Raw genomic sequence first — 17,800 nt, 5'->3', positions numbered from 1 at the left:
TTCACCTCTGCCTCTTTGGGTACATTACAGTGAGCTAGTAATTTGGACCAGCAACCACCATGAATTTTTAGAAGTAAGCCAAAAACTCAGAGACAAATAACTAATACTAGGCATGGAAGAAATTTGCTTGGGATGGCATAGCCAGTCAGCATGATAGATGAGAATGACTGATCATTGACTGGTATGGAAACTAGCCTTTTAAAATACTAAGAATTTAAAACTGGAAGGTATTAAAATCCTCAAGATAATAGTCCATGGTGGCTACTGATGTCCTTGGAGAGGTCACCTAGGAGGAGGTAAATACCTCTGAGGTAAAGGCTGAAACTGACTGTTACAAATTGATTTTTGAAAATGTTAATGAGTGGAATGTGTGCAGGTCAAGTGCTATTTACAAGAAGTGTTCTTCATGTCCTTGTTCGAATGGGGAAACAAGTAAAGCACTTTCATGATCCTCATCCCATGACTAGGAGGGTCATCATGAGGAGACACAGTGTTGCTCCTGTGCTGCAAGCACTGGATGCTTTCAAACCAAGAGGGAGAAGAAAAAACATAGTCAATGTGAAGCCCAGCCTGGTGAAAGAGATACCACTCCTGGGGCCTCTCGAGCTGCCAGACCTCTAGTTGGTTATTCTCTTAATGCCTCTATTGGAACTCTCCACCGTTCTCTGTACTGTAAGGTGCCCAGAAGGATGAGCCCTGGAGATTGCATCTCTAAGGTATCTTTGTCATTGATTTCCAGTTGGGTTCAGCCAATGAAAAGTACCCGCAGGACTTGAGGGAAGAGAGAGGGGGCTTATTTCTTCCATGTTCCCTTCCTGCATCAAGGCCGCATCTTTGGCAGGTGCTGCATTCCCACATGACTACAATTGCATCTTCAGAATTTCCCACTCTCATTGGGCCCTGATAACTCAATTTCCCTCCATTGTCAGTTCAGCTTTGGGGTGTAACCCTTTGGTACCTCACCATCTTTCATTTGTTCCCTGAATACTGCCCACCTCTCTGTAAAGTAGACTTTCATTAATGTTTCTCTTTTTTAATGGTTTTATATTTTTCTGCCTGAAAGAAATCTTCCTTTAGATTACTTTCACTAAGGCATTTAAGTCTTTGCTGCTCATATGTTAGGATAAATGTAGTATAATATGAGGACTTATCACAGCTACAGGAATTAGAGTGATTTGGGTGACATGAATTTCTGTGGTACCAAAAGCCCCAGGTGAATTATCAGGAAGTTATGAGTACTGATAAAATGATACCCATTTTAGTTTACATTTTAAGAAAAAAAGAATAACTTCATGAACATTTAGAATGGGATGTAAATGAATAAAAGTCAGTCTTGTCATTCAGAAATGTTTCTAAACATAGTAGATATTCAACACATACCAAACAATGTAGTCTGACGAGCAGACTAAAAACTGAAGCACAAACAGATACATGTCCATAAAAATAGATGGATGAGATGGCAGGAAATCAGTTAACATCTAAAGTGTTTTGAAAATCAATTTGTTCACAGGTGTAAGTAGTCAAAATAGAGGAGCAGAAATAGAATCCTGTTGGAAGAAGGCAGTAGAACATTGTTACCATGAGAGATCAGGAAAAATGCAATGCTCCAAAACTACAGGAGGGCAAGTTTAACATGGACCATCACTTTTATGAAAACTAATGGGCCAATAATGCATTACTTTCTGAATAAGCACCGAATAAAAGGTGCTTTCCAGTAAGCACTGAATAAAAGGACATTAAATATTCACATTAGAGTCTATGAAATATACTTCCACATGATTCTTGCCATTTGCTTCTGTCATAGGTTCATCCAAAGTTATTAAATTTTAAAATTGCACTAGGATTTTTTATACGTAGTGCACTTATAGCCTTTGATTTATATAACACTTTTCTTCCATAGAGCCATTATATCCTCATTCTGCAATTCCATTGCACTTATAGTTAAATATAGCAAGCAATATATGTGTGTGCGTTAATCTATAGAATATGTGTATTGCATAAGTTACATAAGTTCTCCTTGATTCTTTATGTAACATATTTCCTGAAATTTTGCAGTGCATCAGAATGCAATTGCAAGATTCAAGTCGCAATTCTGGATGGTATTTGCATTTGAAGGAGTATAGTATGACTCAAAATATTCTCTAAATAGCAATTCCTCTGAAGCCGGCAGTCTGATCTGTATGAAATCTCATTATATGTGCATTTAATTTACATAAAGTCAACTATATATGCTTTTTAAAGGGAGAAAGAAAGAGTGAAAATTAGTAAAAATTTAAATCATGTGAGCCATAGAATATAAGGCTCTTCTTAAATTATCCTACTGTCCTCCTCCCTTCCTGAATGAGGTAAGTTGAGAGATTCTAGTTTGCCTGTCCCTAGGTCATCTCAGTTTCCTCACTACTCTCACTGGGCAAGAATCTAACCTAACTGAACAGACTTGCAGGGTTGAAAGATACATACTTTTTATGCCTCTTTATGTTTATGTAACTTTTTAATAATCTTAAACCATCTACTGAACCTAATGTTAAACTAAAGAAGTGAAATAATGGTCTAATCCACAGGACTAATTACTCTGTTGAACTCACTGTCTTGAAAGATAGTATGCCAGTTTCCAAACAAGACTTGGAAAGGATTTTCCAAGGGAAATTGCAATGATTCATGATCATCTCAGCACTGACTTTAGAGCCTTACTCTGCAATACAGTATGACACTGCCCTGTGCCCAATATCTCTGTGGCATTCTTGTAGTCTTCATTGCCTTGGACCACACAGAGAAGAGTTTTAGACACCGGGGTTGGGGCCCTAGGCCACTGCAAATCAAACTCCAGTAAAGTAGAGGCAGCTGATCATAATCTCAGTGGGAGAGTTTCCTGTTGGAGTACTTGCCCTCAGGTGACTGTGTTGTGAATGGACTGGATCTGTCACCTTTTACTAGGATGGCAAGAGTCAGGTGATTCTGGGGTGTTCCTCAAATGTACCCTGAAAACAGAACTTAATGTAATTGCTTCAAGATTCTTTAAAGGATTGCACCATGATATTTGAAGCTATTCTATTTTTCACTTACACTGAGCCTGGGCACCCAATATATTACAGAATTAACTGGTTAGGGAAGAATATTCTCTCCCAATACAGCCAGAGTAGTTTGCTGCAAGAGGGCACCTAGGAGCAAGTTCGAAGGTAAGAACTGTAGTGGGAAAGCCAACAGATGTGAATTGTAGACTACCACATCAGAACTCAAGAAATGCTTGTCCTTTCATTTCTCATCATCATGTCTAATATATTCTGAGACCCATACATCTTCTTGGCTAGGATGTCATGACTTAATGTGCTCTTTTTATTCATTCTTGGATCATACAGAATTTTCAAATATTGTATTAGCCCCAGAAGAATACACACACACATATATACACGCATGTGTATTTCCAGAAGAGTCAAGGAAAGATCTTTTGACCTTCACTCTACTCTTGTCAACTGAAACATTTCTTGCTCAGGCTGGAGTTCTCTATTCTTTCTCAACATGGGGAACCTGCCTTGTAGCTCCCAAATTAAGTCCCTTGATTTTCAATCTTCTTGACATTCTTGGGCCTCTTAATTCAAGCCCCTGTCACCTACCTACATGGCAGTGGGACACTGCCCCCTACTATTTAAAGAATCTACCTCTATCTCCTTCATGCTCTACATTTACAAACCATCAAGACACGCCATCTCCTTCCAACTTGCCCCTTCAAAGCATTTGCCTTCATTCTCTATTTTGGGATAAACTTAAATAATATCTCCTTAAGATAATGTTGCCAGATTTAGCAAATAAAAATACAGGATGCCCAAGAAAATTTTAGTTTCAATTAAATATAAAATAATTTTTGCATTAGTATTTAGTGTATTTTATGCAATATTTGTAACTCATTTATACTAAAAGTTATTTGTTCTTTATAGGAAATTTAAATTTAGCTTGGTGTCCTGTCCTTTATCTAGCAGCCCTACTTTAAGAGGCCTTTAGAAATTCATTGTTGTCCTCTTTCCTTGAGAACAGAATTAACAAATGTCTGCCAACAGGTAGGTTTTCTTGCTAATTCACTTTTAATAACTATTGAAGAGAAAAGGTGATCCTCCAATAATCCAGAAGAAAAGGTCCAAACCCTTCTTTGTAAATGAATGGTCTTGGAGGCTGTACAGTCATGGTTCTCTAGGAAAACAGAACCAACAGGAGACATTTGTAAACATGAGATTTTAGAAAAGTGTTTCATGCACCTGTAAGGACGCATGAGTCCATATACTGTAGGGCAGGCCACAGGCTGGCAATACTGGTGAAGGTCTTTGATGAATTCCCAGGAAAGGTTGGCTGGTTGAAGCAGAGACAAAAGTTCTCTCTTTTGACTGTGGAAATTGTCACCTCTCCCTTAAACGTTTTCAACTAACTAGATTACATCCAACTGATTGGATTCTCTCACTGTAGGAAACACTCCCCTTAGTTAATCATAGAACATAATTCACCATAGATGCAATCAACTGATGAGTCAAGTCCATGAAATGGTCTTGCTATAATGGTTAGGCCAGTGCTTACCTGATCAGATAACTGGGCACATCACCTGGTTACGTCGAAACATGACCTTAACTACCACAGATGCCTTACATTGGGCCTAATACCTAAATTTCTGGATTCTAGTTAGGGATAAATGAAACCATTAATGTAATATGCTTAGCAAAATACTAGGTGGATAGAAATCTATCATGATGACTATAATTACTATTATCTCAGGAAACCAATTGGAGGAGGCTGTGAGACAGATACAGTTGCTGTAACTGCAATTGCTAGCTTAATATATCTTGACTCAAAGTTGGGATAGCTAGAGGAAATAAAAGTTTCAAATTCTTCATTAAAAACAAACAATAAAACCACAATAACAAGCCAAGAAAGTAAACCCTTAGCAGTATTGAATAATTTAGTTTCTTCTATACGTTATATTACTGGATACAACTAATTAAATGGAAAGTCTGGATTCTCCATTTAGTTCCATGTAACCCATGCTTCAGTTTTTCAAATAAGCTAAACATATTTCAGTAAAATTGGGCAAGTGTCCTTTATTCATAAATCAATATAATTGGGTTGACTAAAAGGAGATGGTGACATTTCTTCCCAAAATTGGTTTGGAATGTATGATTGACAGATGATTGTTAAGAGTACGGAGCTAAAGCCAATGATTTATTTGTTCTCTGGCCTGGTGCATAAGCTATAAACTTGGGATTGCAAAGGAGAAGTTTCTTGAGGAGAATGAGATAATATTCCATAGATTTCAAAAATGATTTTTCTGCTTTCTCCCTACTCAGACTTTCTACAGAATCACAATTTCCAATTTAAGGAGGTTTAGGATCCTTAGAATTACTGACTCTTGCTTGAACTCAGTGACCTACAACTTTTTGTATATTATCCATGAATTCAATCGTGCCCTTAGAGACACTGATGGGGAGGTTTATGTCAAAGATATATTAGTACTCATTACATAGCTATTGTCCCTCTACATTTTCCATCCTGTCTTACAATTATTTTCAAACAATACCAGTGATTATTGATCAATGGAATGTGAATAGAAGTAATACATGCCACTTCTACAGCTAGTTTTGAAAACATGACCGTGGAGTCCAGGCAGTTATAATATGTATGAGAATTACCAAACCCAGAGCTGACTGTGAAGTGAGAAAAAAATGTTTAATTAAGACATTGGTATTTCAGAATTTGCCTATTGCCTCAGTTTGTAAACTTCAAATGAAGGAATGCCAAAATGAAAATCTAATTTATGAGGCATTAATTTGGCTTCCAAGCAGTAGACAATGAGAAATTGATATTAAAAAGGATGGAAAGACAGTGATCCATGTTGTACAGCCACAAAACATTCACATAAACTATTCTCTATAATAATGTGGAAAGGAGACAGCACGCTTACTTAGGAGTAACTCTAAGAGATGGAAAAATAGACCCTTTGTAGTGTGCGCTGGCTACTATCATCTATTAACTCTGTGTATAGGTGCTATCAAGAATGGATGAACTCTGAAATTAAGTGGTTTATTTGCAAGCAAATAACTGGAGATGGTTCCAAATTATGTGGCCTTGCAGGGCGGGGAAAATCTAGTGATTCTGTATTTCAAACCATAAGAGATGGTGTTCTAGTCTGCCAAAGCTGCCAGAACGCAACACACCAGAGATGGATTGGCTTTTAATAAAAGGGGATTTACTTAGGTTAAAAGCATATAGTTCTTCAGAGGAAAGGACGCTTACTTTCATTTGAGGTTCTCCCTTACATGGGAAGGCACAGGGTGATCTCTGCTGGCCTTCTTTCCAGGTTTCTGGGTTCCAACAGCTTTCCCAGGGGTGATTCCTTTCTGCATTTGCAAGGCCTGGGCTGAGCTATGAGTGCTGAGATAAGGTATGCTGAGCTGCTTGGGCTGTGCTGCCTTGAGCTCTCTCATTTAAATATCCAGCCAGTTTAATCAATCATTCATTGCAGCAGGCACTCCCCCTAGTGGACCACAGATGTAATCAGTGATAGACAAGCTTCACAGGCCATTGGCTCATATCTGCAGCAATAGAACTAGGCACCTTCACCTGGTCAAGTTGATACCTGAACCTAACTACCAAAGATGGGATTAAAAAGCTTTGAGACACAAAGCTTTTACAAATTATCTCAGCTGATTTTAATGACTGAGTGCAAATATTGAAGTAAAGGTGAGGTCTTCAAACATATTTTCCAGATATGTTCAAAAGAGCAGATTTTAAATTAAGAGAAACAGAGAGAGAGAAAGAGACAAGAGTCCAGGTGAAGGAATGGGGTGAAAACTCAAGGAATTGAGGTTTTATACATGGTTCAAAGACAATTTAGGATATGTCACCGGAAGATAGAATTGCCTGGAAGCATGAATATTGGTGAGAAGACTGACAAGTTTTGGAGAGGATTATACTGCCAAAGAAGTCATGAGTCCAAAGAGCAAAAAAAAATGTTTTTTACTGTTGAAGAAATAAAACAACCCTCGAACCTTCTACTGCCTCTAAAATAGGAAGTGGAGTGATATAGCTCTGCGATCTCCAAAAGGGCTGATCTATCAAGCTCATTTTAGATAAGGTCAAGACGGTTTATGTACAAGGAAGAAACTCCCAGAGGAACTTGGAAAAAATGAACAGGGAAGTGTCCCCAAGTAACATTCAAACTTCCCTCTCTGCCATGGAAGGAAAGCATTCCGAAGCCGGCCTCATATGATTTTCCCATAACCTTGGCCTGATCTATTGAGGATGTCTTTTTCTTCCTATTTCTGGTGTTGAGTTTTAGTGTAGTTATTTTGTCCCTACTCTCCCCCTTTGCACTGTATGTGTGTGTGTGTGTGTGCATGTTTAAGGGTGGTGAACATAATAGGCTTCTTAGTTGATATGCCACTTTACCAAGAAGAGCTGTATCCAAATCTGACAGAGGAGACCCTAACTCAGAGAGACTGTACCTTGAGATGGATGCAGTGACTGGATGGGACTTTGGGTAGGAGCAGAGGGAAACTTGATGACGAGAAGCAGAGACAATATCCACCCACTGTCTGTTTCCCAACTTCCTTTGCAATTCGTCTGGGACATCATCACAGGGTTTAAACCAACAAGATGTGTGTGTTTGATAATGTAAGCCACTTTCAAACCTGGCCACTGAGGCATTCAGTATGAGCCTCCAATCTTCTCTCGTCCTTCTGGGGCAACCTTAGAAGCTGCATGTTTCAGATTATAGAACTATAAGATGAGGAACGTCACTCAACCTACATCTCACTGTGATGAGTAAAAACATAAACTGTTTTGTGTGATTCCTTTGAGATGGTGGAGTTTGCCTTTAGAGACAGCATATCAAGCTCTACTTGCCCAGAAGTCTAAATCATTTATTAATAACTCATTAACTCAATGGATTAAGTGTTCTTGATACCTGCACTGGTAAAGCATCAGCAAAGCATCCAAAAAGTAGCTTCAGACAAAGAACTAAAGTGGAAGCGTGGAAGCTCTAGGCTGTCAGGGTCTTGGTGTGATTTGCTCATGTGCTTGGCGTGTAGTAGATACTCAGTTGATATTTGTGGCTAAGAGGAGTAACAAGGATTCCGCTATCCATGCTATTCACGACTCTCAGATGCTAACAGGCTGTGGACGCCCACTGAAATCAGATACCTATGTTCTTAAAAGAGAGATGGAATTATTTAAAAATTTAGCCTAAAACTGAAGGGGTAATTTCAAAGGATCAAATTGGCTACAAACTCCTCCCCGTTATCTTTAAAATTGACTGGCTTAGTTATTTCTTACTCAGTCCATCATGTGAACATATTATTCAATAGAAACACTCTTTTTCTGGCTCTGAGTCATCCACCATCTCACTTGAGACAAAATGAGTATGTATGGAAAGGAAGAGATGAAACAATCATGATGGTCTTTCCTTTGCCAAACCCTTATTTTGTTTCAGGACTCAAGAAAATGAGCAAATCTACTTTCATTCTTACTCACCACTCCTTTTCTATTTTTTCAAAGCCATTACATTTCCAGTAGTCACTGAAAAATTGAAAAAAAATAAGCAACAGAGATATGTTCATCAGGAAAAATATTTAATAAATGTCTTATTTATACTACTCTCTGATAGAGTTTGTATTATGGCATCACATAGGAAAATTTAGCAGACATATTGTGCACTAATTTAACTCATCCTAAAAAGTCCCTCTCTTGAATAAGCATGCCAAAATCAGGTATACTTATACTATTGTCTATTATGGATAACTATAGTATGTACATGAACATGAATTAGGCTGTGAAAATCAGAAATAGTTTATTATGCTAGGATAGATAATTATCCTTCTTTTATCACCAATAATATGCAAGTATTTCAATAACAGCACACAGGAATAAAGGAAGATATGTGAAAATGTCTAATCCTCAAAAAAATTATAGTCTTTTTTTCCTCATTATTGTGGATGACTTAAAATGCATTCAGATAATCAGTTCAGTTTCTGCCACCACCACTAGCACACACATACACACACACTCATACACATAATTGAGGAATCAACTTTTTGATGTGCTTTGTTTTTATCTCATTTTTCTATAGCTGCTGTATTTTCTCTGAGTTTACAGGGTTGTGTTCTCTATTAGGCCATTTGTTTCCCCACAGTTGACTCCATCAGAGCTTCATCTGTTTGAGTGAATTCAGGGGACTGCATTGCTGGGTGGAGTTATGTTTGGTGCTGAAGGAGCTTATGAGTGTGTCATGTAAAAGACAGTATCTGGCAGAAAAGGATAATGGTGAAGAGGCAATTTTATCTTTCAGGAACTTAAACTGTCCCTTGTTAGGTCCTCCCAAACTCCCAAGCACTTTGGGAGGCACTGTCTGAAACATATTCCTACAATAATCTCGCAACAGGAAGACGCTGTCAAGGAAATCGGCACCAGATTGACATCCTCCCCTGACAGATGACAAGCTTAAAGGTGAAAAATGTACACAAGTTTTCCTTTTCCTTTCCATTTTTTTGTTTGTTTGTTTCTTCCTTTTAACTAAGCTAAGGGTAAACACTTTTCAAGCATGAGTTACAAAGATTGGATACAGGGTGAAAGACTAGTGAGGATTTGCTTCACTGACATTAACTCCCCAGCTTACTTATCCCCCATCTACTTTTTTTTTAATATGGGCAGGCACTGGGAATCGAACCCGGGTCCTCTGGCATGGCAGGCAAGTGTTCTTGCCTGCTGAGCCACCGTGGCCTGCCCCCAACTTACTTTTAAAACAAGAAAAGGTGACAAGATGAAAGGACATTATTCCCAAAGGACAAAAAAAAAGCAAAAAGTCAATGACAATCTCTCCTTAAGGAAATATTATCACCTTGTGGTAAATTAAAGATTTATATATTGCTATAGTAAAATATGTCAAAACAACAATGAAAAGCAAAATGGTAGTGTAATTGGAAGGACCAGCTGTTAGACAAAAGAAAAAAAAATAGGAACTGCTCTTTTAAACATTCTTATGTCATCATGTAAAATGTCTTTATTTGTTGAGACATACTAACTGGTATTTTAAGTTGTGTGGGCATATTAAAAGAGGCTTTGGATTCCAATTCTAGCTTTATAACTTAATAACTTAATAATTGAAACCAAGAGATTTCTTTTCATGGGTAAAATTGGGATAATGATGATGGTTTCTCACATTATTTTTGTAAGAATTAAACCGGTTGACAGTATTAATAACTAATGTTTGCATATCCCTAGAGTTTAATTAGCTGATCTTCACATATATCATCTCAATTGTGAAACTCTTAAAGATAGGAAGCTTTTCATTTTAAAATGAACTGTCTAGAAAGGAGTAATAATCCTGCCAGTTCTTAATTTCAGCTCTTTCCATAAAGTTAGTTGTTCATCGTCAAATATAAAAAGCAGTTTTCCAAAATGAAATAATCAACCTCAACCTCGAGATCTGAATTTCTAAGTTTAAAAATGGCTTCACTTCTCAGACTTTTCTGAAATAATTCTATAGATTTCTTAGAGGAACAGGGCTATTATATGAGTGATAGGGTAGTAGAAGCAGGACAAAGAAGTATTCCTACAAAGTACTCATGCATATATTCACAATATGCCTATTCACAACATGCCTATTGGATGAAGACAGTGGAATTTATGCCAGACAGCCCCGGGAGTTCTCCAAGAAATTGAGACCTCAGTCAAGGACTGGTACCTCAGCCAAGGACTGGTACTTTTCTTGACTCAGTCGCAGGAAAGAATTCAAGGACTAGTCCGTATGTACTGCCAAATAATTTAACAAGCTTGATACTGAAGAGTACTGGGAATCCTTGACTGGATGCTGGGGAGCCCTGGGAATTTTCTGCTGAATGCCAGAGTCCTGAGATTTCTCAGAGAAGTCAAGACCTCTACCAGGGGTTGATGTTGTGAAGGTTCTTGATTCAGCTGCAGGAAATAGCCTGAGGACTAGTCAGTGTGTACAGCCAAAGAATCCAAAGACTAGCCAGTGTGTACAGATTAAAAATTTAATGAGCAGCAAAAGCACACTCAAAGGAAAATGAGCATGGGCATTCTCCAAAGGAGAAGAATCCCTCTGAGGTTGGGATCCTTGCTTTATAAAAACTTGGAGGGGCTCTTCCCCCTCTGTCTATGCTAATAAGGTATTGATGAGTTGCACCTTTCATTGGTTCTTTTCAGGTATCCAACTCAGGGAGGGCTAGATGTGCAGGGGCTAAGTGTGTGTGAGCCAAAAGTAATTTTTTTGTTATGTATATTAGGGTCACTTCCCCCTCCCTCCTTCTCTATCTAATCTGCCTCAGAATCTCCATTCTCAACTATTTGTCTCCTGGCTCTCAAAACTTTCCCTCCTTTTTTTTTTTTTTTTTTTTTTACATTAGCAATGTGACACTATAATAGCTCACACGTTTTGGTTGCATATTGTGCTAGAATGAAACCTTAGAAAACTTTTTCTTCAAGGCACCAATTACTAAATCATGTAATAAGAAAATTTCCTTAGAGAGAAATTCATCACTGGGTTTAACCATGTGAACGTACCCAAAAAATCTTCTGAAAAGAGCTCTTTTTTTTTACATTAAAAAATTTATCATATTTATTCTACCTGTTGCCTAAGTCTTGGTGAGATAATCTGAGAAGAGAAAATCCACACAGGACCAAGGAAAGAGATATGAGTATAGAGTTATTCATCTTCATTATTACAATTATTCCTTTCTTTCTCTAACTTTAGGTACCACACTGTCCCTAGTAGTGATTTTTTGGAAGAAAATACCTTCCTGAGAAGTAAAACCTTCTAAAAGCAGAAATTCAATGTCTTTTTCTTCAATATTTCAAAATATAATGGCCACTTTGCTCACCTGCTGCTATTGGAACCTTTCTGTATCCTGAGATTGTCAGTCTCATCATGACTTGTGGGCCCTTATCTTGTTCTTTTGTACCTAAGAACAATATGAGCAATAGTTTTGAGCTGATTTTTCCCCTTTCTTTACCCAGGAAACAGCTAACTTTCAGCTCTTACATAATTTTAGTCTTTTTTATATGGGAAAGAAATTGTCACAGGTGAAAAGGAGAAAGGGATATATTGTCCTATTGCTACAGGAAAAAAAAATAAGTTCAAGGGACATAGCTCATCATTTTAAGTTTTCTCTTTTAGTTTGGCTTTCAGATTCAGTTTTGATCAGGAGCAAGTACTTGTTTAGAGATGTTATGTAAGATGTTTAACTTTTAAGAATAAAAAGAGTAATAAACAGTAAAATGATCTCTGCAAATATTCTAGGAGGAAAAATTGTAACATGACAGGGTAAAATAACTGAAGCAACCAGAACCCAGAGATCAATCGTTGATTTATAGGCTCATTAATGCATTGGTTGACTCATTAATTTATCAAGTATTTAGCACCTATGATATATAAGCTATATTTAAAATTTGTTTCAATAGCTCTTAACAAACAACCAGACTAATAGAAGAGAGGGACACATGAAAAAAAATATTGTTTGGAGATGACATGTAGTTCTACTCATTCATTCATTCATTTAAAAACATTTCTTGAATTCCTAAAATGTACCTTATATATACATAGGAGGGGAGCATTGGATTTTACAAAGGTTGCCAATGGAGGACAGGAGAGGAGATTACAGTAGTGAGAATCTGTGCAGAGAAATCAGAAAGCCTAATTTTTTGTGGGGCCTGAAACTTACTGAGGGGAGAGACTCTTTAAGAAAAAAAAGTCATGTTAAGTCCATATGTAAATATTTACTTCAAATCAGAAAATAAATCATAACATATTACAAATTTTTAAAGGTTGACATATATCAGAAACATCATAAAATTCAGAAAAGGAACAAGGAACATGCTATTTATATGAGTTAAGTTACTAAAACTCTGCTATAATGTTTTTTTCCTTCAATGTGTCTACATTTTCTATTAATGACATTTGGTATGATGTTTTTCAATAGAGAAGAGAAAGTGAAGTTAGTCTTTGCTCCAGTGTGATTGAACTTCACTTCATTTTATTGTTAATTTGATGGTATAGATAGGTTACTTTAACCTTAGTAACACATTACTGGTAATGCCATAAAATATTTTAAGTTTGATGTGAAATTTGGTGAAACTATAATCAAGTTTCTTTCATGCAAACTCTAAGATTTCCTAGAATTTCAATTTTTTTGTGTGTAGAGGTCAAAGTTAAATTCTACTTAAATTATTGTTATTCATTAAGCTAATTGCCCTTGATGTCTTTGTGGTCCTGGCATATTATGAGCTTTATATCATGTATACTATATGTACATATGACATATAATATATGACATATAATCATATAGTATATGTATATATTATGTATGTCATATACAGTATATATGACATATAAATACATATATTTAGTATGGTTCTCTTCTTAGCTGAATTCTAAAAATGCCCATAAGCATATCAAATGAAGCGAAATTTAAGTGTGATAGGAGAATTGATGAAGAACAAGACATTGTTTTTTAAAAGGCTGAAGTTCATATAGCTTACCTTTGCAAATTTTGAATAAACATATCAACACAATATCAAGGTCCCACCCAAGGCCCTTGAAGGAGCTCATGAATTGAGAGTCCCTATGTCATGAAAGTCTATCTCCGTTTTGGAGTAGCCACAATCTCCAAGAGAGAACCACTGAGAACATGAACTAAAACAAGGTCAAGAAGTTACTGATTTGAGGGATGTTAACGAGGCAATGTCTATAATTAGTTGCATGATGAAGGTGAGTGTTCTCTATAACATATACTGATTTATATAATGACAGGTCTGTATATATCTATAGCAGGTAAATAAAATGGCTACACTTGCATTCACCTGGAAGAGGCTAGAAAAGAGAAATTGCATTGCAATCAAGGTGTGACGCTTAAAGCAAGAAAGGGAAATCTGACCCATACCATAGTCTTGGCCATGAAATTCGAGAATCCTTTGAGAGGGAAATATAGTTTCCATCATTAATATATTACCAATTAATAAACAGACAGCTTATACTAAATGTCTGCAATCCGCTTGGTACGGGCCCAAATGAAGGCTACAATCTTTTGGGCACAAAAAAAAAGTGTAAATAAATTGCAATTCAATAGGGGTATAGACATTTCTGGAACCCAGAAGCACAATGGGGGTAAAGTTTAGACTGAATCTTAAAATACTCAAAGTATTTGGCCATGTCTTAAGGTGGAGAGAATGTGAGGAGGGAAAATTAAGTAAGCAAAGTTTTATCACATGCAACATCAAGATGGATATATTATCCCTTGAAGGTACCTTATGTAGGTTTCCATTTCTGACAATATTGCAGATTAGATGCTTCCCATTGAAGTGCTAAAATAATGGATGACTTAAAATAAAAATTAAAGTATACTGCTGACCTGGCTCAAGAGGTCACAGATGAAGTAAAAGCAGAAATATATAAAGAAACAGAGACCCTAATACTCTGGTGGTGGGCATGTAAGCTCAGCCACTTTTGAAAATCTTTGGAATGTTTCATAGTACATTTGAAGGTACAACATCTATGGTCTAGTAATTCCACTCCCAGTTCCTCTGCTTCACTGATTCTAAGCCACATTTCTCAATCTAATATTTCTGAAATTGAAACACAATCTTATAAACGATTATAAGAAAGTGTGCAATATAGTTTCATTGGGGAGTTTTTCCTTACTGATTGTATAGAATAATGACCAATATTTTACTATCTATAGCATTATAATTTAGGTAAAATACCATATATATACACTAGAGAAATTCTTGCACATGTGTATTTGATGACATATACTAATCTGTTCATTGCAGTATTTTCCATAAGGACAGAAATCTGAAAACTATCCAATTGCCCATTAACAGCAGAAAGAATGAACCTATTGTCATATATTAGAAGTAGCAGATGTGAATACACTATAGTTATACACATCAGTATGGGTAATTTTATAAACTATAATGTTGTTCAAAAGATATAACTCAAAGAATAATGTGCACAGAATAATACTTTTAATGGAACAAATCACTAAAATTAAATGGAACCTACATTGGCAGCAATATTACAAACACAAGTGAGGACATTATTATGCACAGAATTGACAAGTTGGAAGGGCAATCTTATCTTAAGGATGAGATAATTTGAGAGATTGCACAGAGTGCATCTGAGTTCCTAGGTCCATCTCTTAAGATAGGTACTAGGCAGTTAGGTTTATCATTTTGTATTATCTTAAATGTACACATGGGTTAATGCATTTTTTCCTATACAAACTATATTTCTTATTAAGACAAAAAAAAATTTAAAGGTGATATATGCTTAAAGAAATTTGATTTTATCCTCTCCTAAATTTCCCAGACAAAGAAGAGGAAGAAGCCTGGTACAGAATCCTCTGGTAAGAATTGAAATGCTTTGGTCTCCCTGGCAACCCAGCATACATACTCCCAACTGTGCAAGGTAGTACAATGGTCACTATCTCATTGATGTCTTATGATGATCATACAGTATTGGCAAAGCAGTCATTTTCAAACCCATTGGAATATGCAAACACCAAAGCATACTGTTATTATAGTAGATGTCTCATTTTTGTTTATTTTTTTGTTTGATTGCTTTGTTTCTTATTGATCAGTGGTAAATCTGCTGGAAACAAAATGCGCCTCCTCTGACTACAAACCCAGACTCCACTACTCTGTGTAGTAAAGAAGCCTGAAATTATATTGGCAGTTTTTGAATATAATATAAAAATCACTGTCCATTAGACAGTTTGCAGAATGTTGAAGGAAGCAACATCCATTATATTCTTTTTCACAACATTGATTATTTTGTCATTGCCTTTGACTCTTTCTTGATTATAGTGTATGCACAAACAAAATAAATGCAATTCAAATTTAGACATTAAATCAAAGCTATTGAGATCCTTCCTACCATACTTCTTAAGATGTAATGCATGATAGAACTGCTCTCTTAATAAAACGGCAGCTCCCTGCCATTCAATTTCTACATTACATGACAGAAATTAATAACTCACAGGAGAGTAAAACTGATGCATTTTTAATGGTGGTCTCTTAAGAACAATTGTTGCTTTCCATGAGTCTGGAGTAGATGCTACACGATGTAGTCATGGGAACACAGGCTCGAGTACAACAGAAACCTTCAGCAAATGATCACTTTATTACTTACAGAACACAAAGGGTCCAGAAGAACAGAAGAAGAGATCCCATCATGGCTGGACTTCCAAGGAGGCCAAACTGCTCAGGTCAGGGTCAGTGGATGGCAGCTGTGCATGCTCCACTTCCTGTCAGAGTGGAGAGACAATCTGTTGTGAAGAGTTGGATATCTCTGTGACCCAGAAGACAGGGCGCTGACACTGAGAGTTCCTGCCCTGATAAGCAACTGGGACTGCTTGTGCTGGGTTTTCAGGCCCTTTCATTAGACCTAACAATCTCCCTGGGCTCTGGAATGGAAATATACTGAAACATTTGCACACAGTAGCAAAGACAGGAATTATGCATGAGAACTAGGAGATGGCTGTTGGATGTGCATTTGCGACTTCCCCAGCACAGTGTTTTAAGGATGGGCAGGTAATGTGCCATGGAGAAAAAGTGCAAGAGTGGAAGAAAAGAATTTGAGTAAAGGAGTGCAGCCATGGAAACATGAACAGTCTTCAGTTCAAATGTACTAAGTATGGGTATTCATTTCTGGGGAAGATAACGGTGAGCTAATTTTGCATTGAATTAATATGCTATGTAAATGAGAGAGGAAATAATTGAGATGACAAATGGTGAGTAGATGGATTTAAAAGACAGCCCAATGTATACATTTTGTTTCTTCATTCACCAGTTGGTGGGCATTTGGGTTGCTTCCATCTTTTGGCAATTGTGAATACTGTCACTTTGAACATCAATTTCAAAATGTCTGTTCAGATTCCTGCTTTAATTTTTCTGGGTATATACCTAGTAGTTGGATTGCTGGGTCATATACCTAGTAGATGGATTGCATGATTGTTTTCTAAATCCAGAACTTCTCTAATAAAGGAAAAAATAAAGCCCAACCAATTAATAAGAAGCAAAGATCTTTATAATAGACAATACCAACAAACAAAACCAAAAGCTTTTATATAAGACATGCAATGGCTTGAATTGTGTCCTCAAAACTACATGTTAAATTTCTAACCCACTGTCCTCTAAATATGAATTTATTCATAAATAGGGTCTTTAAAGATATGATTAATTAAGATTAGGCCAAACAGGATTAGGGTGAGTCCTAATCTGTTATGTCCTGTGTCCTTATGAAAAGGGAAGAGGAAAAGGCATAAGATCTGTTTACAATCAAAGGAACAGCAAGGTGAGAGTGAAGTCCAAGTGTACACAACTTTAAAAAGAGCTATTCAAAATGCAAAATGTAGTATTATCTCCAATTACCCTACACTGCCCATTCCCAGCCTTTTCAGCTATAGAGTCTCTGGAAAAATAATATATAAAACTGAATGTGATCTGTCCTAATGTTATTTGATAGCCAAATATCCCAATAACATGAGATATTTAAGTGGCTAATATTTCTAGTACATATTTTATTTATTTAATAACAATTAAGCAGCTTGTTTTAAATTCTAAGCTGTACAAAACAATGACCCTACATTTTAGGTTCATCTTTATAAGTGTGGTGGTTTGAAGCTGTATGTACCCCAGAAAAACATGTTTTTAAATCTGATCCATTCCCATGGGTGTAAACCCATTGTAGTAGGATCTTTTAATGAGTCTACTTCAATTTAAGAGGTGGCCCACTTCATTAAGGATGGGA

At 36.6% G+C, this 17,800-nt stretch overlaps 1 long non-coding RNA gene across 2 annotated transcripts in view; it reads right to left on the bottom strand.

Annotated features, from left to right (window-relative positions):
- The window catches only part of LOC143651497 (uncharacterized), a 153,388-nt gene that overhangs the window by 78,071 nt on the left and 57,517 nt on the right, over window positions 1-17,800 (bottom strand). For both annotated transcript variants that reach the window (XR_013159984.1, XR_013159982.1), the window contains exon 2: window positions 16,181-16,295. This is a non-coding gene — a long non-coding RNA (uncharacterized LOC143651497). The remainder of the gene's footprint in view (window positions 1-16,180; window positions 16,296-17,800) is intronic.

Source organism: Tamandua tetradactyla, chromosome 12 (assembly GCF_023851605.1).
Source record: "Tamandua tetradactyla isolate mTamTet1 chromosome 12, mTamTet1.pri, whole genome shotgun sequence".
Lineage (NCBI taxonomy): Eukaryota > Metazoa > Chordata > Mammalia > Pilosa > Myrmecophagidae > Tamandua > Tamandua tetradactyla.
The sequence above is the reverse complement of the archived record's forward strand: the minus strand, read 5'-3'. Positions and strand labels throughout refer to the sequence as shown.